This window comes from Solenopsis invicta, chromosome 3 (genome assembly GCF_016802725.1).
Source record: "Solenopsis invicta isolate M01_SB chromosome 3, UNIL_Sinv_3.0, whole genome shotgun sequence".
Taxonomy (NCBI): domain Eukaryota; kingdom Metazoa; phylum Arthropoda; class Insecta; order Hymenoptera; family Formicidae; genus Solenopsis; species Solenopsis invicta.
In genome coordinates, this window is record NC_052666.1 from 2,930,183 (window position 1) to 2,957,228 (window position 27,046).

The 27,046-nt window shown below is 36.4% G+C and overlaps 1 long non-coding RNA gene and 1 other non-coding gene across 2 annotated transcripts; one reads left to right on the top strand and one right to left on the bottom strand.

The window, feature by feature from the left end:
* Positions 1 to 1,929: 1,929 nt before the first annotated feature.
* On the bottom strand, positions 1,930 to 19,849 carry LOC105207017. The gene is made up of 10 exons (XR_005574337.1): positions 19,713 to 19,849; positions 19,035 to 19,219; positions 18,799 to 18,950; positions 10,561 to 10,677; positions 4,340 to 4,507; positions 4,088 to 4,135; positions 3,725 to 3,829; positions 2,844 to 3,058; positions 2,200 to 2,359; positions 1,930 to 2,036 (listed from the first exon to the last, which is right to left on the bottom strand). It is a non-coding gene; the product is annotated as an uncharacterized LOC105207017 (transcript).
* LOC120357155 lies at positions 18,553 to 26,992 on the top strand. The gene is made up of 3 exons (XR_005574346.1): positions 18,553 to 18,942; positions 25,765 to 26,002; positions 26,080 to 26,992. It is a non-coding gene; the product is annotated as an uncharacterized LOC120357155 (long non-coding RNA).
* The last annotated feature ends 54 nt before the right edge of the window (positions 26,993 to 27,046 follow it).

Genomic DNA, 27,046 nt, shown 5'->3' on the forward strand with positions numbered 1-27,046 from the left:
AGAAATATTATAAGTGGTTATTAGATTGTAATAAAATGGTTTGGGAACGTGAAATGGAATATCAAAATAATGATGTGCTTGCTATCATTGCGCTTTTAGAGAATCAAGAGATGAAAAAACATTATTCCAAAAAAAAGTTCTGGGTGGCACCATTGTTTTAAAATCATGATAATCACGGATTTTATAAAGCTAATTTACCGTATTTAAAATTAGAAAGTGCAAGATTTTTTTATTATTTTCGCATGTCATCAACACAATTTGAAGACCCAAACAGCACAGAGTCGACTGTTAGTCGGCTGTCAGCCGGCTTTAGGAGTCTAAAGCAGACTTCAAAGTCAGGCCAAATGTCGACTTGTAGTCGACTGAAAGTCGACAAATGTCACGCTTATAGTCGACTAAAAGTCAGCCTATAACAGCCGACTTTAAGTCGACTTCATGGCGACTGTAAGCCGACATTGTTTTTGAGGTTATGGAAACTAGGTCGACTTTATGCATAGACATAGGATCTATAGACCGAGCATTCGAGGAGTGGGGACGTGAAAAACTAGAAAGAGATAGCAAGCTTTGGACCACTATTCTGTCTTTGCCTAATGACGCGCGTGGGGAATCTTCACTTGTTTTTTTGTTTTTTTTTATATTTTGACGTCTACAAACGTAATAAAGAAACTGATAAATTTAACATTAATAAAACTAAGAATAAATGATTTATTTACTGAAAAGAAACATGCTTTTAATCAAGCTCCATTGATGGATCATAGAAATCAATTGATTTGTATTTTCTTAGAAAAGTTTTTCACTCTTTGTATACATCATTATGCTGCTTCTAAGAATAACAAAATTAGACAAATAAGATCTAAATTCACAAAACTCATTTTATTTAAAAATCAATAACATATATATATAGATATATATAAAGATCAGCAGAGTTAATTTTTTTATTACTATTATGCCAGGTGCTTTAAATGTTTATTCAATACTTTATTGTTTAAATTTTAATACACAATTTTACATTATATATAATTTTGGCACTTTTTCCAATGCTTTTCAATTCCCCTTCATTCTTTTTTCACATTCACTTACATTTCCCTTTTCTTTTTCCCTAACCTTACCGAGAGTTTCGTTACCTTTACTGTACCCCCACGCGCGTCATTAGACAAAGACAAAATAGTGGTCCAAAGCAGGCTATCTCTTTCTAGTTTTTCACGCGAGAACTTTACCCCCACTCCTCGAATGCTCGGTTTATAGATCCTATGACTATGACTTTATGTCGACTTCATGGCGACTATAAGCCAACATTGCTTTTGAGGTTATGGCGACTAGGTCGACTTTTAGTCGGCCATAAGTCGACTTGTAATCAATTTGAAATCATCCATACATTTACTACCAAATTTTTATTCTCATAATGACATTTATCAAAAACTTAATTTTAGATTTAAAATATATAATATATATTATACATTGAAGATAATAAAATTAAATTTTTTACAAATGTCATTATGAAAATAGAAATTTGGTAGTAAATGTACAAATGTAAGTGAATATAATAATAGTAATAGCGAAAGAAAGAACAAAAGTTATTTGTTTATATTATTTAATAAATTCAGTGCAAAATATTAATGTTATTTGGTACAAAATATCAATGTTTTATATATCTTAATATTACATAAAATTTATAGTTTTAAAACAAACAATTCACCGATTATATATATAATCTTTTTATATATTTTTCCCTCCTATACTATTGTCAGTTTTGCATGAGTTTCTCATAATAATAAATACAGCAGATGTCTACTGATTACACATATAGATATTGAAGCAGTTGTAAATTATAATTTACAATGAACATAATTTGGTTAAAGTCCATAAAGTTAGTATTCTATGGTAGAATTTAGCAATTTTATAGTAACAAATGCAAAACTCACAATATATTTACTTGTTTAACAATCTTCTCTTCCTATCGCCAGATCGTCGCAACCATTCTTGTATACATGCTTCTACTTCAGTGATTGTGGTATTCTTTTTCTTCAAAACAATTGCTCCAAACATAATAAATGAATCTTGTTAAAATACATGTTAAAATGACATAAAGTAGTTCTACAAAAATTCTCATCTGAAATTGTATTCAATGTTACAGAAAAGTTTGTTTAAATGCAATTCGGTACAACTACAAAGATTACGAAAAATGTTAAAATTATATACCAATTATTGTGTCAGACAGTTTCGATTTTTTTAATGATAACCTCTTCTTTTGGCCTGTCCACGTGTAAGCTTGTGCAACTTCATAGCCCATAGTTTCCGACATTAAGTTATTCACAAATTTTGGTACAGTATTTCCACTAAAATGCGCCATTTTTTTCATCTTTAACAAATAAAGCAATATTTTATATTATATAATATATACATTATTTGATTGCACAATTTCTTCAATTTATTCTTTTTCTAAGTACCTTTATTAATTAAATAAATTGCATTAATAAAAATTAACAATTATGTTTACATTAAGTAATCAACATAAGAAATTTATATTACATTACATTAATAATATTTATAATAAATTATTGATTTAAGTAGGAAATTACAATGTAATAGTTAAAAATTTCTTTTTCCATTATTTATACTTTTACCTTAAAAGTAAAAATAATGGAAAATATATATTTATTTGCCCGTTATAAGAAACTTCACACTTGAATCAATAATTGTAATTAATATAATGTAATGTAATGTAATATATTTGTTTCATGTTTTGATACTTAATAATTTAATTATTTTCTATCAATTTAATCTATTAACGTTAGCTTACTGTTATCATAAGCCCTTTAATTTTTGTATGACAAGATACTTACAAATTGTTGCCGAACATTAATATCATCCAATCTGTTATTGAACATTTCTATTTGTACCACTGTAGTGAGGGGAAAATTGGGTAACAACGATACATCGTCTTCGTCTATTTCATTTTGTTGATTATTTTCATTTTCTAGTAATTGAATGATATGGTTGAGTTGAATTTTCCGTTGAATTTTCTCATATTTGAGCGAGTAATTTTTGCGGCATTTTTCTATACAACAAAATATATAAAATAAATAATTATAAATTAACCTGGAAACATGTAACTGAAATGCAAATAAAATAAATTACTAATAATAACAATAAAGAATAAAACTGATGTGACTACACCTAGTATAAGGTAAATCTATTGATCATAGCTGGCTCTTAGTGCTATTTATATATTTGTTATTTAATATATTATATTATATATGATTTTACATATATTGTTACATATCTCAAAATGCGCGCCAAACAAATGTTAGGTCTTGATACAGTTATAGGTTAAAAACGAGAAGAATAGTACCAAAAGATTAAATTGATAATTAGATAATAATGATAACAAGCATTTAATAAAATCTCCTCTTTTTTAAAATGTTGCAAGTAAAGAATTTGTTGCCAAAGTAATACCTCCAATCAAAGTGATAATATCGTGATATTGTTCTCATTCTAGTTATAAATTTTTAAATGTTCAAATTTATTCGATGTGCAGTTTGATCTTGAAGATGTACATAAAATTGCATAATAAAATATTAGCACCAAAATCCAGCTATAACCAATTACCTTTTCTATTTTACTAAGTGTGTAAAATTACTACATTCAATTATTGAATGACATTCATTTTCAATTACTAAACATATAATAACATAGAATAGTGACAAAATGCAACAAAACTTACCACAACAAAATGTGTGCTCCAATGTTATTGAATCGTGTGTTACAGTGCTCGTGGAAGGAGGAATAGTTATTTGTGAAACAATTGTTGGTTCAACTGTTACATTCCCTGTAATTGAAAGAAATATATCGTTTACATGAAGTACATGGAAGTACATTAATAAGTATAGGAAAAAGAAAGAATAGATGAAAATATTCCTATTAACTGCTGGAAGTAGTTTTATAGAATTATCAAGAAAAGTATGAAAGAGGCATATATTAAATCTAAAGAAAGAAAAAGAAAATTTTTCATTAAGAAACAAGAGCAGCAAGAGATACGAAGAGAATAGGATATTTTATAAGATTGATGACATAATTTTAAACATACCTTGTACAACTTTTAGATTTTCTTGCTTCTCGGTCATTTTGTGCATTTCTGAAAAGCAAGAGAAATATAAGATTTTTAGTTAAATTGTTCGTATTTTTACTGAGTAAACAAAAGAAATGATAATAAGATATAACAATTTGTTTATGATAGAATTTATTTTTGCATTTACAAAATTATTTTGATTTTTTTTTAAAACAAAACATCTTTATTCGAAAAATATATTCCGTATTCAATATACAAATATTAATGTACCTGTGTCACTACATGACGACTCATCTTCGTATGAATGTAACGTATTTTCATCTATAAAATTATTATTTTTTAATATCGCATCACTTTCTCCGGTTTCTAAAATATTGTTTACATTTTTGGTTGCCACGTTGGTAAAAGCCTCGTTGATTGCTGTAATAGATCCGCATGCTATACATAAATGTACATATATGTACAAATATATACATTTATAACTTTCTAACTAACAATAATAGCGCTTTCGAGTACAGTGCGATTTAACCCAACCCGAGTCAGATTAATGACACCACATGCTGGAATTATTTAATGAGAACGTAAAATAGAGCATGTAATGTCATTAATCCACCATGAACAGAGTTAAAACCCACTATACTCAGAAGCGCTATAAGAGATTTGATTATTTATATAAGATGTTCCTAATTTAAATGTCAAGGACGTTTAGGAGAAAAATAATAACAAAAAGTACTGTAGAGATTTTCTCGATTTTGCTTTATTTTGGAAAAAAAAATGTTTAAATTATAGTTATAAAAAAACCGCTTTTTCAAATCGCTGGAAAAAAACCGGAAAAATTCCTGTTTTTTTCGGAAAAATTGCTTTTTTGCAAAAAATTGCTGCTTTTGTGGGATATTGTTTTTTATCATCTTGATTAACTATCTTTATATTGTTTTTTGAATCTGTTCATGTAGGTTGAGTCAGTTCACCAGGAAGTCTGTTAATGTCTAACTATGTTTTTGGAATGGGTTCAGTAGATGGCGGTGTAGGATGGAGTGTCGGAGTGTACTGAAAATTTTTGTAACCACGAGGGGGTCGTTCATTCGTCCATGAAACTTGTAACGGAAAACACGCGATATTACTTCATGTTCACAAACCTCAATACATATATGTTTTATATCAGCAATAGAAGGAAGAATTTTATTAATGATTCCCTGCCTTCGATCCCACAATTGGTAGCAGAGCGTGGTTGATGCAAAAAGAAGGTTGGTGAGTGTAATTGAGAGACCGAGTGTTGAGAGTTTGTGCGTGAACGACGAGAGAGAAGAGTCCGATTCAAGATGGAGAATTGGAATCTCACAAGTGTGGAACCGCTTGACGACAAGAACTATTTTCTATGGAGCGAAAAGATAGAAGGAATCCTGAGAGCGAAAAAGTTGTGGAAAAAAGTTATTAATGTGAAACCACCTGAAAAACCCGTAGAAGGTACGGAAAATTATGAGACGAAATACAAGTCATGGAACGAATGGGACGACGACAATTACGCAGCCCGTGCTGTGATAATAAATACAATGCGTAGTTCACAATTGCTGAAATACAGTCGTGAAAAAAGTGCGGACAAGCTTTGGAGCTTGATCAAGAACAACATGGCAGCGGAAACCGATCAATTGAAGGCCAAATTCCTCAGCGAACTGTCGAACCTGCGAATGTATAAAGATGAGAGTGTCGATGCATATGTGAACAGAGCGGAGGCGCTGCGAAATCAGTGTGTGCAACTTGGAAAAAATATAGAAGACTTTGAACTGAGAATGTATATACTCAGCGGACTAAGATCCGAGTTTGATCAAAATGTTCGAGTACTGGATACACAGAGGGAGCTGACGATCAATGATATAAGATACGCACTGAAACAAGAAGAATCCCGGAAGAATAAGCGAAAAGAAGAGAGGACATCGAGGGATGAATATGTGAGAAGGGCAAGAGATAAACCAAAATTCGACGTTGCGTGCTATAATTGCGGAATGAAAGGCCATGTATCGAGTGAGTGTAGAAACAAGCAAAAATGCTTCAACTGCCAGGGATTAAACCATATTTCGGCCGACTGTAAAGAACCGAAGAGAATCGCATCACGAGGAAGAGGAACAAGAGGAAACTCGAGAGGAAGAGGATTCGGCAGAAGACGCGGGCAAAATGAGGTTACGTTGAAGACAGCGGATGAGTCGGTACTGACAGTAAGAAACAGCGCGCATGTGAGTATGTCGTTATGCAAAAATGGAGAAAGCAAGGTAACGAAAGATAATTCAAACGATTGCATATGGATATTAGATTCAGGCGCGACAAGCCATATGGCCAGTAATGAGGTTATGTTTGGGAATCTAGAAGACGAAAAAAGTGATATTCGGTTACCAGATAAAGAAGGAAAAAAATTGATTGACGGGAAGGGAGAAATAGTATTAAAACAAGATTCAGTCAATAGTAGAATCCGATTAGAAAATGTGTTATGCGTTCCTGATATTAATGTAAATCTATTGTCTGTGGCAAAGATTACTGATCACGGATATAATGTGAAATTCGATAAACATGGAGCTATCGTTTACAGAGATAAGGACGAGATAAAGATGAGAGCCGTGCGTGAGGACAATGCGTACTACGTAAAAACTACAACAATGAATGACGAAAAAGCAGCGACAATTACAGACATAGACATTTGGCACAAACGACTTGGACACATCAACAAGAGGATCATCGAAGAAATGAAGAGAGAAGACCTTGTCATTGGAATGAAGGAAACCAGTAAAGAGATAAGACAATGTGAACCATGCGTGGAAGGAAAGATATGTCGAAAGGCACATCCTAGATTGCCAGGGAGACGAACAAAGAAAATAATGGAACTGTGGCACACAAGATTTGATTGATCCTATAAAACGATCGTCACGAGGAGGTAAGAGATACATAATGACGACAATAGATGATTACTCAAGAGTAATTTTTATTGATTTTTTGAGAGAAAAGGGAGAAGCGGCAAAAAGGTTGAAGGAATTGATAATGTTGAAGGAAAATCAAACTGAATTAAAATTGAAAGCAATTCGATCAGACAATGGAGGTGAATTCATAGCGGAAGAGCTAGAAAACTGGTTCAAATCGAAAGGAATCAAACATGAATTTAGCCCAGCAAGAACACCGCAGTGCAACGGGGTAGTGGAAAGGGCAAACAAATCAATTATTGAAATGACGAGGACGATGATGATGGATTCGAAACTGTCAATGGATTTTTGGGCTGAGGCGGCGAGTACAGCAGTATACATCAAGAATAGGAGCAAGTCAACGGTTCATGGAAAAACACCGTATGAAATGTGGAACGGTTGGAAACCAAATATAAATTTTATGAGAAGGTTTGGCTGCATGGCATATGTCCTGGATAAGGAAAAACAAAGAAGGAAATTTGATTCAAAGTCTGTGAAAGGAATATTTATAGGCTATGCAAGCAATAATACATATAGGGTGTATGTTCCGGAAACAGGAAAGGTGAAAGCGGATTGCGATGTTAAATTCGACGAGACCAGGAATGGATGTGAGTTGATCAATAGAAAGGCAGACAAAGAGGAAAAAAATGAAGAAAAACTGATAATCATGGGAATCAATCCCGGAAACAACGAAGAATGGATGGAAAATCGAATGGAAATAGAAGAAGATGAAGAGGATAGGCGAACTGAGAGCAGTGTTTACGAGGATGCAACACAGGAAGATCTTGGAGATGATACACATGAAAATCTAGAGAATGGAGACGAGAGCGAAGATGAAAACGAAATTAATAATGGAAGGAATGTGAGAAATGGAGTGATAGAAGAAATTCAAGAACAACCAATTGAGATTAGAAGTAGAGGAAGACCGAAGGGAACCACTAAAGCTGTAATGGAATTACGAAGAGTTGAGAGATTAGAAGAGCAAGAAAGAAATATAGGACAAAACGACGTTAGAAGATCTGAAAGGATTAAAAATCAACAGTCAGCATTACTGGTGACAGACGACGAAATTCCCAAGAATGTTGAGAAAGCGATGGAGTCGAGTGATTGGAAATTTTGGAAAGATGCCATAAAAGAAGAGCTGACATCTCTAGATAAATATAAAGTTTGGGATGTTGTGCCGAGGCCAAAGGACAAGAAAGTTATAAAGTGCAAATGGATTTTCAACATTAAAGAAGACCCGAATACGGAACAACGGGGATACAAGGCTAGATTAGTGGCACTTGGATGCGGACAACGACCAGGAGTGGATTATAGAGAAACCTTTGCCCCGGTGGTAAGAACGGAAACATTAAGAATACTATTCAGTATAAGTGCTCAAGAAAGGAGAAAAATAAAAATTTATGATGTGAGAACAGCGTTTCTACATGGAACATTAAAGGAAGAAATATTTATGGAAATGCCAGATGGATTACGAAGTAACAAAGAGCAAGTATGTAAATTGAAGAAGAGTATTTATGGACTCAAGCAGGCCGGAAGATGCTGGTATGAATGTTTGATAGATGTGATGCAGAATTGTGGAATGAAACAATCGGTGGAAGATCCTTGTTTATTTTATGTAAAAAAGGAGAATAATTACCTGTATTGTGGAATACATGTCGATGATATGGTGATTATTTCGAATAGAGAAGAATTTGAAAAGGAGTACATGGATAAGATCAAACGGTACATTGATATTAAAGATCTCGGAGAAGCGAATACAGTTCTTGGAATGCAAATAGAACAAGAGGAAGGACGAATATATGTGCATCAAAGGAAGTATATTCAAAATTTACTGCAGTTATACGGAATGGAAGAGTGTAACACTGTCGGATCACCAATGGATGTAAATGTAATTATGGAAGAATGTAGTAACAGTGAACAAGCTGATGTTCATATTTATCAGGAATTAATGGGACGTCTTATGTACTTGGGAGTGTACACTAGACCAGATATATCGTTCACACTGAGTAACCTGTCGCAATTTAATAATGATCCAAGGATGATGCATATGACAGCACTGAAGAGGATACTTCGTTATTTGAGGGGAACCATTGATTACCGCCTGGAATTCGGAGAAAAGGCTGTGGAAGGACTAATTGAATGTGAAGCTGATGCATCGTGGGATAGGACGAAGGATGCTAAATCATATTCAGGAATATTGGTGTATAGAAACGGAGACTTGATACACTGGAAGAGCAAAAAACAATCGAAGGTTGCACTTTCTTCGACGGAGAGCGAGTTGGAAGCGATGCTGGAAGGAACAAAGGAAGTCGTATGGACTGCTAGGCTACTACGTGAAATTGGGATGTCGAATGGATCGCAGACGGAACTGAGATGCGACAATTTAAATGCCGTTAGATTGGCAAATGGAGGAACATTTAAAACAAAATCCAAACTATTGAACAGAAGGTGTCATTACATCAAGGAGATTGTAAAGGAAGAAAATGTTCGTGTGAAGCATGTACCAAATGAAGTTATGACTGCGGATTGCTTGACGAAACCATTGAGTAAACCAAAACTGTCGAAGCATGTGAGGAAGTTCATGAGCGTACCCGAATGATAAAACCAAGGGGACAGATTGTGGGATATTGTTTTTTATCATCTTGATTAACTATCGTTATATTGTTTTTTGAGTCTGTTCATGTAGGTTGAGTCAGTTCACCAGGAAGTCTGTTAATGTCTAACTATGTTTTTAAAATGGGTTCAGTAGATGGCGGTGTAGGATGGAGTGTCGGAGTGTACTGAAAATTTTTGTAACCACGAGGGGGTCGTTCATTCGTCCATGAAACTTGTAACGGAAAACACGCGATATTACTTCATGTTCACAAACCTCAATACATATATGTTTTATATCAGCAATAGAAGGAAAAATTTTATTAATCATTCCCTGCCTTCGATCCCACAGCTTTTACTATATAAATGACATGTTACTTAATTTTTTATGTCTTTTATCACATTATTATTAGTCTCGTTTTATAGTTTATTTTTTCCTATATATTTTGTTATAAATATAATTACTTTCAATTCAAATTATTTTCTTGACCTGCTATTATCTTATGAACATTGAATTTAGACTACATACTTTTAATTTTTATAATACAAGTTTAAAAACTTTAATTAGTATAAAAGTAATAAGACGGAAAATTGAGCTATCTCACGAAGTATGGCAAACTACGGATTCAAAAATAAGTATGGCGAACTAAAGTTAAGAATTCATGTCGTAAAATTTTGATACTTTTTGAATTTTTCCGATGAATTTTTCTACCGTTGAGAAAAAAACCGAAAAAATCCGCGAAAAAATTGAAAAAAAACGGGTTTTTTCCCGAGCCTTTACAACTATAGTTAAATAATTTCTTTTGTTTTTGTAATTTTTTCCAAAACAAAGCAAACATAAACAAATCTCTACAGATTTTTTTGCATTAGTTTTTCAATCCGCTACATGCTCCCGAATTATTTAATTTGGGAACAATCTGTATGTTGTATTATATGCATACATAAATGACAAACCTAGCTTAGTAATTTTCGATGATGTATTAATCGGCTGGCTTGATAAGTGAGATACATTTTGACTGTCTGCAATGTAGTTCGAAGGGAATTTTAGAACTTTTTTCTTTTTTGGTTCATCTAAAAAATTAACAAAATTATTATATTAACTTGTATTCCGAAGCAAAGCGAAAGAATCATTCAACATTATTAAAAGATTTACAACAATGAAATATACTATTTTATTAAGATTGGGTTCTATTTTCAGTGTAGATTTTCTAAAAGGTTACATATGCTCTATAAAGCTTGAGTACTTTTGAATACTGGAACCCAATCTATTATATGATGTCTAATCTATCTTTCTTAAGATTGAGTTCCAATATTCACTGCAAGTACTTAAAGTCTATAGAGCACATTTTTTGTAAATTATTGAAAGATATACACTGAAAGCGGATTCTCTAAATATTTTCTGTGAATTCTTAGAATAAATGCACTATAAGTATCATAATCAATTTGAATATTACAAAATGCTAAACGTACACTATTGATATTAAACGCTTACTGTATATAATAAAACACCTAAGATGTTGCGTACAATGGAGGAAATGTTACGAAGAGGAATCAAATATTACTTTGCTCATACTTTTTATCAAGTATCGAGTTTGAACTGCGCTAAGTAATGTCGATTGCCTAAAGATCATCCACTTAGACCAGTGCTCGGAGTTAGTTGCTCATTTCGAGCCGATTCCTGAAGAGTGGCCCACTATTCCCCCACTACCGTTTGCCGCTTGACGTTCGAGCCGACGATCACGCGGCTGGCGCTCTGCATCAGGAGCGTCTCTGAGTGAAAAATACGCTGGTAGCGTACTATTTGAGTAATTTGTCATAAAAAATTTTCCTTTTTACATAATTTTTATAAATAAAAATTTCTATTATTTACATATATATTTTTTGTAAAAATATAAATGATAATAATATACGATAATTAGAATTAAGATAAGTTTTTACAACAAATTTTTCGAATGGTACGCTACTAGCGTATTTTTTACTCAGAGACGCTCCTGATGCAGAGCGCCTGCCGCGTGATCGCCGACTCGACAGTCGAGCGGCGAGCGGCAGTGGGGGGACAGTGGGCGTCGCTTCAAGAATCGGCTCGAAATGAGCAACTAACTCCGAGCACTGTTCTACTAAATGAATGCACAATTACATTTATTAAATATTTTATTATTATAATATTCGAATAAATGTTTATCAAAATAAAATAATTCGTCCCTCAGTACACGAAAAGCTGAAAAAAAAAAATTATGCAATACATGAAAATTCCAAGAATTTCTTCTTTTAAAAGATTATTTTATGTTAATGCAAAACACGTGCTTCGTGGCATGTGCAAGAGGCATTGCCTTGTTACGCGATCAGCGAAATAACGATTCAGCAATTCGGACGCTATGGATACGGGATGGATCGACAGCGAGCTAGTTGCGAATGAGTTCTGCCTTTTGCGTCGCGTTTAACGCACGCGATTGGCGAAAGGTTCTACGCCAATCTGCTCAAAAAAATGAAGAATATAAAGCAAAATGTTGCATTACTCGGTAGACGAGTCGTCGCTAGACGACGTTCGTTTCGTCGACGAATAAGTGATGCCCGTCGGATGATTCAGCGGTGCGTTCAGTTGGTCGTTGCTAGCGAAGATGACGTCATTGAGTCGTCGGAATCGTCTTCGCTAATAGGAAGAAGAGTACAGCGTTTACGTAGATTTGCTAGGAAGATGTCCGAGTCGAAGTCGCTGCTCGTGCTGAGTCCGGTGGAGAAACGACGACTGGCCCAGCGTCGTTGATACGGTAATACATGGTCGGTGGACTCTGATAGGATGGACACGTTCGTTTCTGAGTCGTTTGTGTGTGCGAGGAGCATTTCCTCCTCCAGTCGCGTCAAGACGACGACTGGTTCTTGTTGCGCCGGAGTGACAATTGTTTTTGAGTCGCTGGAGGCGGTCGTTTTTGTGTCGCGTGTCTGTGCGAGAAACATGTCTTCCTCCAGTCGCGTCAAGACGACGACTGGTTCTTGTTGCGCCGGAGCGACAATTGTTTCTGAGTCGCTGGAGTCGATCGTTTCTGTGTCGCTGGAGTCGATCGTTTCTGTGTCGCTGAGGACAATTATGGGTGCTGAAGCGTCGATGGTTGTTGACATCGCGGGCTGTGGTGACAATGGCTCCTGTGGTTGTGGTGGTGGTGGCGGCGGCGGCGGCACCGAAGCTGGTATGTGTTCTAATCGTCTTAAAACTGTAGGTCGCGAGTGCGCCGTTGGTATTACGAGTTTTGGCGATCGCGATCTTAGTGCTTGCACAATTCGCCGAACTCGGTCCTGCGCAGCGTCAATTTGTGCTTCTATTGCTTCCGCTTGCGTAAATGTGCACGGTTGCATTTGCGCGTGTCGAAGCCCTCGCAAATAGGCTCGCAGTTCTTGTAATTCGTTGTTAAGCTCTCGCGTTAAAGGTTGCGCTTTTCTCGGTGAGAGCGGCGGCGGTATTACGTTAACGACGTCTCGTTCTTCATCGTCGTCGTCGTCGTCGACAATGATGCGTCGTTTACGGCGCGGCGGTTGTATCGCCATGTCGTCATCGTTGTCATCGTCGTGACGAGCGTCGTCGTTGTCGTCGTCGTCGTCGTTGTTGCGTTTTCGTAGTCGTATGTTTTTATCACGTCGACGAAAGCCCCGTGGTTTTTTTATGGGCCGGCCCCAGGGTCGTCGGACTTGCGTCGGCGGAGGCGGCGACAAGCTTTTTCCGCGCAAACTTTCTTCAATCTCCGGCGGCGGCGTGGGAGCGCGCGGTGGTGCGTGCGACGGTCGTCGCCCAAGTCGTGGCCGCCGTTGGAGCGCTCTGTTTCGTAAACTTCGTATTTGGCGTCGGAGGTTCTTAAGAGTCTTGACGGCGACAGTGCCATCTTCGCGCTTCAGCGCGTACCACGATCTGAGTGCATTCTTCGGGTTAATTACGTACGCCGGGAAGACATGTACGTAATTGTCTATAAAGTCGGCGAGTCTCGCCGTGAGTGCGTCTTCGTCGTTTACCCGTACAACTTGTCGCGCGATGTGCGCGAACGGCGTAGACGGTTTTTTAGCAACGACGAGCGCAATCTCTTGCGCCGTTGCGTAGTCCGTTGCACGCACAGCTTTACTGAAGTGATTAATTTTGTTGCATTGTCTTAGGAACGTTTTTACGGACAACGCCTGTCTTGGATCGACGTAAGTACTTTGTACGAGGCGAGCGTCAATAGTGATGGGCTGTTCCTCGTACTTGGCCGCCCTGTCGGCGGCTGCCGCCGCTTGAAACGCCTCGATCCCGTCGTTGCCGTCGGTGTCGGACTCTTGGACGTCGCTAATCAGAAAGGCGCGTGTTTGTTTGTTATCAAACTCGTTCATCGCGCCATACGCCCACGTGGCGTACAGTACGATGAGCATGCGGACTGCCTCGTCAATGTTGTCGAGGTTCTCCTCCTCGGAGGTCCGTTGACAGCGAAAGCGCCATACGTGTCTCAGAACCGCCCAAGCGTGTTTTATGGCGCGCATTTCCCTTGGCGGCACCACGTCCGTATAAAGCGGGTATCGGCACACGTTGTCGTCGTCGTCGTCCTCGTTCGCGCGGTCATCCAACGTTCGCACGCGAATCGTGCTTGGCTCGGTTTTTCGACAAATAGATCGCGTTTCCGTACGTCCGAGGAACATATGTTTTGCGATTTCATAATTGTGAACGCGGCAGAATCCATTTATGAAATATTGCATGCGGAAATCCGCTCTGAAACACTGCTCTATGACTGGCAGCGGTGTCCAAGGTAGTGAAGGGGCTGGTTGTTGATAGTCCTCTAACAAACAACGACGAAGAAATCGAGCGTCTTCCGCGATGCATGCGTCGACGTAAAACGCTGCCAATTTGTAAATCGGCGTATTGCGTTGTGGCGTAGCAGCCAGTAGGCCGACGCGTTTATTATCGTGTCGGAAAATGTGTGATTAGCCGCTATAAATTCTGTCACGGAGGACTGCGCGCACCTCAGTGGGTCAATAGTTGTCACGTCTTCGATTCTGAGGACGCAGGACTCTCGAAATGTCCAATTGAAATGCGACAAAATGTCGCGAATGTATTGCGCCGTTACATTGCCGGCGTTCACCATCTTCGGCGATCCGTGCTGGCGGTAGAAGTCGCACATAACGGCCGCCGGTACAGTTCCGGAGTCTATTGCAGCGGAGTACTTAGAAGCGGCATTATATGCTTGAACATACGTTATTCCTCTATCGGGTAGCGCATGGTTAGGTGCCGCATGGTGTTTAAAGTGCCCGTGCTCGCCGAGGAAGTCGATGCGGTAAGGAACAAATTTTCTATCCAACTTGTGGCAGTTGTGGAACATTTTTTGCGTTTTCTTGAGATCCATTAGTAATGCATCTTTGCCATTTCGGGTCCATAGGTTAAATGCACGGTGAATTTAAATTATGTCCACGTGCTCGTGGTCGACAATAACGGACTCGTGCAGATAATGTTTGGCCACGTTCGGGGACATCTTTTGTCCGTGCGTGCAAGTATAAAAATGAACAAAATTCATCCCCGCGTTTGTTGCTAAATCGATTGCTTTTAGACGGCTGGTCGCTATTCGCGCCAGGATAGGCCAATCGTCGCGGTAGACTCGATAATTTCTTTTGATCGGGTACGCGAGATATTTTACGCCATCGCGCGCGGTCTTACTGTTAGATGGCATCGCATTGAGACTTCGTACAACGACGTTGGTGTAAAACGCCGCTGTGACCTTGCGCAGGCGACTGCTGTCGTCCGGCGCGTTTCGCAGAACTGGCGAATCATTGTTCACTTGGAAAAGCACGTAAACGTTGGTGTTGTCAACGGTGGCCAAAACGAACTCATACCACTTTCCACGGTGGCGCGCGTACTCGTCGTGACCGTGTTTCAATTTTGGCTCGCGCGGTTGATTTAAATTGTTTGCGAGAAATTTCTCACGGCATTCCAAATATCGTGTCAGTTTTGTGTTCTGACACAAAGTTATATTTTTGGGATATGTCTCTATGCGTGCCATCCATCGGCATCGGAAAGGTTCCGGGAACAGGGCGCAAGTTAAAATAGAATCTACATCGATCTCGCCCATGAGATCGGCGTGAAATTCGCCCGCGTCGTCGCGAAGCGACTCGGGCATCGGTGGTGGTGGTTGCGGCGGCGCCGGACTTCGCGCTCGGCGTCGTCGCGGCGGCGGCACGCGACGGATCGGTGCGTCGGGCACCGGCGGGAAATGACGCTGCGCCATTACGTACGCTGTTTGACTTGTTGAGTAGCTTTTAAAAAAGCTGCTCTGCACTATTAGGAATAACGATAGAGATAAATTAAAGGGGGGTGGGGGGAGAGAAAGAGGAGGTAAAAAAAATTAATTCGAGATCGAGAGGGTTAATCCGACTGAATGCGAAATTGAATGGCGAAGACGAATCATATTTGACAAATCTCGAAACGCAACTTTGTTCTCGGCGCATCGGCTACAGCGACGATGACGATAGGTTAATTAGTATACACAATGCAGTGATCTCACAACGTGATATTTCCGTACACGCTTCGCATGACGCGAATCACTGTCTTTATCTCCTTTCTTCCATCGGCACCGACCCAGCCGCTTCCTCTTTCACGTTCGCACGAGAGACAGAAGTCGAGAAGAACTCGTAGCGAATGTTCGAGAGCGTAAAGAGTAAATTAAATCGTGATTAAAGTTAATCTACATTGATAGAGGTAGTCAAGCTAGAGAGGAGAGAAAAAAGTAAAAGCGAAAATAAAGAGACAAATGGTTGGGGAGAGGGGGGGACTAAAAATTGCGGACCGTTAAAATATGCATACATACACAAACGCACACAGACGCGAACGCACGCACGCACGCACGCGCGTGCACACGGAAGATCACTACGCCGATTCGCAGATGAAACTGCGTAGCCAACTTGCGTGGCGTAGGACGTGTTTTTTCATGTTCGTGTCCGTCGAGGACCACGCGCACATTGAGAATGTCGACATCATACGCCGGTCTCGACCGGCGATCGTCGCCGGCCGACAACAATGCATCCCGCTATCAACGCGGTAACCTAAAATACGCAATTCAGGGATTCTCGCATCCCGAGATTCCCCGATGACAAGCGACGGCGAAGGGGGACGCGGGCGACGTACCTCGGAGAACCTTCCTCGTCCGCACCTCGTGCGTACCCGTGTCTCAGTGAGGCGCGAGAAGCGCCGAGCTGTGACGGTGCAACACTGGAACGGCGATATAGATCCACTGAATATGTCGGCACTACGATGATGCGTCGCGAAAACTCAACTCGAGAAGAAGAACGCGAGAAAAACGCGCACTCACTACCGCATGTATGTACGTACGAGACTCTCGAGAGGAACTGCCCGCTGCTCGGTACCGCCCCACGCCCCCCACGCTACTCGCTGCTCACTACTCACTACCGTCGCCCACCGGCATCGCCCGCCGCCCGACGCAAGCCCCGTGCACACGATCGGCGATGCGAGGGCGCCACGCCGGCCAATCGCGGCGCGCCGGTGCGAACCCTCGGCCGTCGCGCTCAATTTATACGTCTATAACGGTATATGCCAAGGACATGCACGATGGTTCGTGCGTGTCAATTATGTGAAACGACTGGCAACAACCATAATGGGAAATTGCTGTATCTTATGGCTGTCCGATATACATATCAAATTTATATTAATTAATCATATGTAATATAATTTGATAAATATATATGTAATATAATTGATAAATATATAAATATATAATAAATTATATTAACTACATTAATTGGCCCTTGTATGATCGTCGTTTCTCAATAATTGAAAATATCGTCACACGTGTCATTGACATAGCATAATAACTTTTATATAGAATGATTTCCGCGATAACGATGAGCATTTAAGAGGAAGCAAAACTGAAAAAAATTAAATTAAATTAAATATAAATTTAAATTTAAAATTAAATATTGAAAGCAAACATTATAAAAAACGTTTCTGCTTTTGGTAATGCAGTGAGCATTATATCTTTAAGTTTGATTCAGCAATTCGGACGCTATGGATACGGGATGGATCGACAGCGAGCTAGTTGCGAATGAGTTCTGCCTTTTGCGTCGCGTTTAACGCACGTCCAACGTCGATATAGCTCTCTCAACCACGATTCGCACGACACTCGCATCAGCATTTGTTACGAGCCACAGTCGCACGGCAGACGAGTCACTTAGAGGAGACTGGGCACTTTCCGTGGTGCGTAGTCAACAAGGGACAGGCTCAAAAATCATGGCTGATTCAGCTGATCGACCGGTTGGACGCTAAGTCCAACGAGACGTCCGGTCTCATTGAACCGACAACGCGACGAGAAGACAGTGTGCACATTGCAAAACGGTCCCCTGTACCGAACCGTACCCACCCTGTAATCGCACATGTGTTCAATCGAACACGAAAATTTAACTTTTGGACGAGTCGCAACGTCTCTTACACTTACCACGCTGAGAGAAAAAAAATTGCTATATTTTAATAAATACTTATTCGAATATTTCTAATGAAATAATTACTTACATATCTTTTCTAGTGGAAGAATGAAAACTTAAATTTAATTAGTGATCCTTCTACTACAGTGCTCGGAGTTAGTTGCTCATTTCGAGCCGATTCCTGAAGAGTGGCCCACTATTCCCCCACTACCGTTTGCCGCTTGACGTTCGAGCCGACGATCACGCGGCTGGCGCTCTGCATCAGGAGCGTCTCTGAGTGAAAAATACGCTGGTAGCGTACTATTTGAGTAATTTGTCATAAAAAATTTTCCTTTTTACATAATTTTTATAAATAAAAATTTCTATTATTTACATATATATTTTTTGTAAAAATATAAATGATAATAATATACGATAATTAGAATTAAGATAAGTTTTTACAACAAATTTTTCGAATGGTACGCTACTAGCGTATTTTTTACTCAGAGACGCTCCTGATGCAAAGCGCCTGCCGCGTGATCGCCGACTCGACAGTCGAGCGGCGAGCGGCAGTGGGGGGACAGTGGGCGTCGCTTCAAGAATCGGCTCGAAATGAGCAACTAACTCCGAGCACTGACTTAGACTATCGATATTAGTCGACGCTACTCAAACTCGACTAGTAATTGATAAGAAATATGTATGAGATAATATGTAATTTCTGTCTCAAATATTTTCTCCATTGCGCAGCCTAAGAGTGAAAATGAATTGCACAGATACCTTCATTCGATGTGTCGCCATAAAATTTACGTGCTTTAATAAACCTTTTTTTCGGAATATTCTCTTTTTCTTCCTATAGGACAATATTGTATCATCTGACGTAGACATTTGGGCTACTGCTTGTTCAACTGACCGTGCATTTGAGTAAGTATCTGTAACATTTTCGCATTAACATAAATAATAATTTAAAATTTTGATAAGATATAAATAATAGATATAAATAAGAGATAAAAAACCATACGGACCAAAATGTTTATGAAACTTAAACTCGTTCCAATCATTATGTGGTGATAATTGCTTGCGACAAGCTTGAGTAAGATTTTTTGTCGCAGGCATTTTAAAAGAACACTGTTCAAAGTCAATCCAAGTTATTGGTACTGTTACACAATAATCATCATAGAGCAAAACGTAGAACGTCATTCTGAAAAATGAAATTAAAAAAACAATACATAAATATGAACGTGCATGTGTATATGTATGTATGTGCACAAGGTACATTATTAAACCCTCCGCCGACATTTAATTTTGCACTTTTTTAGCGCTATTTTGAAATTTCGTACATGTTTTCACAGTTCCGAATATAAAGATATAAATTTGAAAGTTTTTCAAACTTGTAAAAATTTTAACAATTCTTATCATTATTAGTATAATTTTTATCATTATAAATTTAATTTTGGATAATATTTGTTTGCTACATATTTAAATTTAATTTAGTATCTTAAAATTCGAAATAAAAAAATTGATTCTACCTTCAATGTTTTATATTGCCAGTGGTAGATTAAATGTTTATTATTAACTATTGAGTGTTAAGTAGATTGAGAGAGAGAGAGAGAGAGAGAGAGAGAGAGAGAGAGAGCATTGAGGATTAAGAATAGAGCACAAGAAGTTTTTATTATAAATTAAATTATACCTACAAAATTGGCATGTCTGTTGTAATTTAGGCGTAAGCATTTGTGCCATATCCAATTCCACAAATATGTTTTGTACGGAAAAGTAATCGTCGTTGACAATAATATGATATATTGCTTCAGCAATATTATCTTAATTAAACGATGAATGCAGTAATGGCATGCAACACCAAGAAGTTGCATCTTCAAGTGGAAGTTGAACAGCTTTGTTCAGAATTTCTGTTATTGGCCGCATCATTAGATCCGAGAAATTTGTAGTCACATATATGTCTAACTGTTGTGAGTCGCAAGGATAGTATGGCAAAGAATTTTTTGTCAAAAATTTTTTTCCGATAATGACAGCTATTCCTTCTGTATTATGACAAATATGTTCAATAACAACAATTGTTTTATCTTGAAGGTAACAACAATTGTTGGGTTCTTTATTTGTTAGTATAAAGTCGCTAAATTCAATCATAGAATACGCATCGGTACAATTCATGGCAGGCACTTTAGAACATTTCTTTTTCAATGTAGGTGTTTTACATTTGTTACAATCAATTGGAAAATCTTTAGAAAAATATTCTGAAATTCTTTTATACAACTGCTGCAGTGGTTTCTCGGCTTTCCTAAGCATTCTTTTTATTGATTGCATGTAATTCTCGAAAGGAAAAGCAGAAAAATTATCCAATGGTCCAAACATTAATACGTCTTCGTTTATATGAACCAAATTATGTACATTATAAATTATAGCTTCGTCGCCATACAATTGCTTAAATGTCTCTACAAATGTATCAATATAATAGTAATCAATAGATCTCTGCTATATTTATTATTACGGAAGCAATCCCTTGGATGACACAATATCCGTATTGCACAATTCAATGCATTGAAATGCAGTAAGTTATCTTCAGGCAAAATATTTAACAGCACGACAGGTCCAAAGTAGAGTAAAAATTCTCGCAATTCTGTTGCTTTCCAACGACTCAATTCATCCAAAGAACGTGGTTTTCGAGCAAACTCCTTCGGTACCCGCTTTGACATTGCAATTAATTTTTCTGTCAATACCGTAAGTTTTCGTCCACTTAATCTTGATGTTTGATAACCATTTATCCATAACTGCAGTAATTTTTTCATGACTCCTAAACATATCAAATGCATATAATCTAACGGGAACTGTGAAACCATTGGCAGTTGTATTAACTCAAAGGGAGATACACCAGTATGATGCTCTTCTTGTGCTCTATTTTTGTCCGTTCGAAGAGGTGCAGTAGAGTCCAAAAATAACATATGATGATTGGAATATGTGCCTTCTTGCATACACTTTCCACATCCAAAGAATCCGTTATGTGCTTTTGTGCAAGTTACAAATGCTCTTGCAGGACTATCGCAAATGACACTTCTAATTCGTACAGTGTATCTTCTCTCACAAAAAATGAGTCCAGTATTCTGGAGAGTATTATATTCTTGGCAAAAAGGTATTAAAAAGTTTTGTATTGAAGGTGGTTTTGAATATCCATGATAAGCACTAATTACAATGCCTTGTCGCCATAAATTTTACCCAATATTGGCCAAATTTGACTTTTACTGCTTTTTGATATTGGAAGTCCATCTATATTCAAATCTATCAAAATTATTTCATTTTCCATATTCACCACCCTTGTGCGCGTCAATTGTTCAATTATTGCTTTTTCCAAACCGTAATGAAAAAAACTTTTATTATCTGCTGATACCTCTACGATGCTATTTCTCGACGTATTTAAAAGCGTTCTTGCATCTTTTGGTAGTTCAGTATGCCCACGTGTATACAATTTATTTAATAGTTCTGACAAGGCAATGTGAGTAATGTTATGTTTTACATTTCAAGAACATAACCAATTTGAAAGTGGAATTTCATTAATCTTGTCTTCGCCATTCTCTTCATTTCCCGGTTCAACAATTACGTGCTAAATGTGGAACATCGAAAGAAGGTATATTGAGATTATCTTCGTTATCTGTACAAGAGTCATTCCTAATAGTACACTGTCTTGGAGAAACATTTTTATGATCTCGCGTTTCTAAATTGATTTTTGTATTGATAGGTCTATGTATAATTGATTGCCGTTCATGTCTTGCATAAGCTTCAAGGCGCCGATATTTTTGACGTAAACATAATTCTCGGAATCTTTTAGGCATCTGTTAATAATAAATTATTACATAGTAACGCAAATATTTAATTTGGTTATTATTTCATTTCATTATTTTATTTAATTATTTAATTATTTTATTTCATTATTGCAATATTACATAAGGTGGATTATTTTGACTAAAATATTTCATTTTTTTATACAAAAGTTTTCACATAACAGCTATAAGATATAAACATAGACGAATAATATAGCAAAAACCAGTTTTGGAAAAAAAGTATCTTTCAATATAATGTAAAAATCATAGCCTGTAATGTGGGGAATTACTTAAAATTCACTCACTGAGTTTCGTCTTTCGTTTATGAGTTTATTTCTTGATAAGTGACAAAGGTTCAATCCACTCGCGTGATAATCAATGTTCACGTGTGACGTGATATTTTGTATGTGCGTGAGATGACACGCTTCGTCGCGACAACGCCTCAGGGAAGCAGCGGCCCTGAGTCTAAAGAGACGACGCCTTGGGGTAGCTGTCCCGAGTCGCGAACTCGATAAGATATTCTTAGTCGAGGAAGATCGGACCGTTCGGACACTGCTAGGCTCGGACTTGACACGTTCGACCGATTTCTGCTCGTGATTCGTAATCTGATGGAATTAACCCGTCATCCGTGGGCCGTTCTTATAACTTCTGATTCCCGAACCTTTGTCCTGATTGGCACTCAGGTCGGGTAGGCGTACGTCCAGGATAACAAATCGAAACCGACCAGTTTTTAGTTTGACGAATGAGCTGTGAACAACTAAGACAACGATCGCCGCACCCAGGATGACGAACGCGACAATAGCCTTTTCCGGGTCATCGTTTTATGGTTTAAGGGTCCGATGCCGCGGCGTCGGACCCTTTCTCGCCTTTCAAGGGATGCATGTGTACAAACATTCGGCAATTATCCGAAACTCGCCCGTTATCTCCTCGGCTATGAATTATATCGTTCGTTTTTAGAAAGCAAAATACATAATATGATTCATAGCTATGAATGGTCATTTTGACATTATCGAACTGTGTAAGTGTGGGTCGTGCACGACATTGGTGTGTGTGTGTACATAACATAGCCTTTCTTAGAAATAGAATTAGTCTTAAAAACAAAATCAATTTTTTTTATATATGATTCCTGTAATCACACACACATTCTGCCAAAGTGATGTTATATTACAAAAGTGTTACACCAAGTTTATAAAAAAAAACAAATATTTGCTTACATTAAATAATAAAATATTGACACATTTTCTATACATAAAAAAGAAACATTTAAAAATGAAATAAAAAGATAGTTTGCAAGAAGTTTACATTTTACGCCGAAAAGTTCAATCACATATTGTAAAAACTACAATACAATATTTAATAACTCAACAAATTCTTTTTTATTAATATAAAAATTATTACAATATTTTTAAGCTACACTCCAATCGACACTGATCAATATAACAATAGTGTTATATTTATATTGCTGAGTGCGAAATTTTAACATGGATATAATGTTACTGACTTTTATACAGGGTGTTTAATAAAAAAAGGTTACATATTTTGATAGCAGATAGTACTGATCAAAACAAGAAGAAAAGGTCTAATTAACATAGGTCCTAAGACTAATATTCAAAGATACAAACTATTTTGTTATTTGAGCTCTTTATCATTTTCTTATTAGTCGTGTCATCTTTAGAATGTAATGAACAAAGGAGTAGGAGAGAGAGAAGTACAATGGGGATATCTTTTTTCTAGGTGTCTTAAAAAAACAAAGAGAGATAAAGAAACAGTTTTTATTTTAATATGAAATGTAATCATTTATCCTTTGTTTATTACATTCTAAAAATGACATGACTAAGAAGAAAATGACAAAGAGCTTAAATAACAAAATAGCTTGTATCTTTGAAGATATTAGTCTTAGGACCCATGTTAATTATACCTTTTCTTCTTGTTTTGATCAATACTACCTGCTATCAAAATGTGACTCTTTTTTTTAAACACCCTGTGTATATATATATATATATATATATATATATATATATATATATATATATATACATATATAGTATTTATATTATATATATTACATATAAATTGTACTTGCATTAATTATAATTCTTAAAAATAAGAAATATATACAACGTATGTGTATATGCGTGTGTGTACATATATACATGTACATATAACTCCTATTTTTAAGAATTACATTTGTGAATAGTATCTATTCTATCTTAACCTCATTTTGCAGATATGAAATACGTATTTTTAGGCCAGTATTCATAACCAATTCTTATATTTAAGACCGTCTTAAGTACCATCTTAAGATGTCATTAACTAATCTGAAATAATAACTATATATATATATATATATATATGTATATATATGTGTATGTATGTATGTATGTATGTATGTATGTATGCATGTATAAACATCTTAATGTATTATTTAAGATAGTCTTGAAATAAGAATCAACTAATGAATATTCGATTATTATTTTATTTCATGTTGCATAAACTTTTAAATAAATGTGTTTGTTGAATTATTGTATGTTTAGTAAAAGGGAATTTTTATGTATATGCATAACGTTTATTTTTAAGACGAAATATTTATGGTAATTAAAAATGAAAATATTAAACTAAAATAATTGTTCATTTACAGAAACGTGAAATATACGAAATAGAACAGATGGACAATCGACTTATCAAGAATTTATTCGACCAACAATGTGAAAACACAATATAAATGAAGTGCCTTTAACGGTCATAGCTAGATCTAACAAGGGAAACCTGGCAGTCTGATTACCGATTTTAATAACATTTTATGGGTGTGTGGTATTCACTCAAACATTTGTCACAGTAAAGCAAATATATGTTTTGTGTTAATAAAAAATTTTAATTTAATTAAGAATAGAAGAGCATCTTTAAATTCTGCGATTTTTTAAAAATAAAATTTTATATTAAATATAAATTAAAAGTAATTTAAAAATTGTATATAACAATTAAAAAATATAAGATTTTAATGAAAAAAATGTCCTCGGGGATAGAACTTGGAACCCCGAGCGTAATAATCAACGTTTTAACGCTACACCATTGACTCAACAATCATCTTTTCATAACGATACTATATAGGTGCTGGAAATATTTAATCTTTATTTTCTTGAGAATGCCTGAATATAATGGTACCTGTGGCTTTACTGTTGACCTTCATAACTCAAAAAGGTGACGAGTAAAAAAATTTCTTTACGTGCATTTTGTAGCCGACTAAAAACCATGTAAATTTTCCTTATTAAACTTTCTTCTAACTTCAACCAGTTACGAGATATTTGCTCGGACATTTATGGACGGACACCCTGTATATATATATATATATATACATTCTTTAATACGCGCTTTATTAATTAAGAAAAAAAGACATTACCTTTGATATATTGCACAATTAAGAAAGTTGAAGCGCACACTTGCACGCTAAGGCACACCGGGCACACTGATGCACACACACAGACAAAAGGATGACGAAATCGCGGCGATCGCATATGGCGCGCACTACGCGTCAACTTTTGACTTTCGAAGTCGACTTAAAGTCGACAATTTGAAGTCGACTTTAAAAGCTGACTTTAAGTCGGCTGAAAAAAGTCGACTATTAGTCGACAAACAGACATTTGTGCTGTGTGGGGAATTATTACAAATAGTTGCTCCAAAACTTCATAAACAGACATTTTTAAGAAAGCCTGTTAATGCTGAAGAACGTTTATGTTTAATTCTAAGGTACATTTTATTAATTAATTGTTTAAGCTTACAGAAATATGAAACTGGCACACAAAACAATGCAAAATGATAGATATATAGAAATATATATAAATATATTTGAAAAATATATATTTTTTTATTTAAAAACTTTATTATATTTACAACTGTTTTAATATTACATACATTACAGATATTTGGCTTCTGGCGACTCGATGGTGTCAATATCTTATCAATACTTATTAGGATGTACAACAGTAAGCAATATTATATCTGAAACATGCGAAGTAATTTGGAATGAGTTATGCCCAATTGTCCTTCCACCTTCTTTATCGAAAAAAGATTGAAAAAATATTGCAGCAGACTTTGATCAACGATGCGATTTCCCTCACTGTATCGGTGCTATTGATGGAAAACACATTGTTATTCAAGTATTTATTTCAACAATATTGTCATATATACAATATATAAATATATATTTCATTGTTATTATAATATACTTTTTCAGTGCCCTAATAATGCTGGTTCCATGTATTACAATTATAAACACAGCCATAGTATCGTTTTAATGGCAGTATGCGATGCTAACTATATGTTTACATTTGTTGACATTGGAGCCTATGGTAGACGCAGCGATGGTGGAATTTTTAAAGAATACCAATTTGGCAAAAAATTTGAACAAAATAAAATGAACGTACCAGAAGCAGAGGATATTTCTAGAAATGGTCCCAAATTGCCGTATTGCCTTGTTGGAGATGAAGCATTTCCTTTAAAAGAATATTTGCTTCGACCATACTCAGGAAGGGGCGGGCTGACTGAAGAAAAAAATATATTCAATTATTGACTAAGTCGTGCCAGACGAGTGATTGAAAATACATTTGGTATTCTTGCCTGTCAATGGCGAATACTGAGAAAGCCAATAATTGGCAAAGTAGAAACTGTTGAAAGAATTGTGCAAAGCATTGTGTGTTTGCATAATTGGTTACGAAAACAGGACATAAACAAAAATGAATACATAACTACAAGTATGATCGATCATGATGGTCCTAATGGTTTTACACCTGGTTCTTGGAGAATGGTAGTTGAAAATGGTTCTGCTTATCGTGAGGTACAAAGAGCAGGGGCATATATGAGTACTCAGAAAAGTATGGAAGTGCGAGAAAATTTTAGCGAATATTTTAATAATGACGGATCTGTAATCCATGGCAAGATGATTATGTTTAATTGTAAAATACACAAAGTAATTTGTTAGTAGATATAAAAAATTTAATAGGATTTTCTTAGTTCATTTTTAATTAGTTTTTATTTTATTAGCTTATTTTATAAAAAAAAAAGATTCTATGTAGACCCAAATGTATGTTTCATATTCTTTTTATATTATTCATTTTCTATAAATGTTAAAATAAATGACTTCGATAAAACGTTTAGTTTTTTTAAATACCAACTTTTTATTCTTGTAATACATAACTCGTATA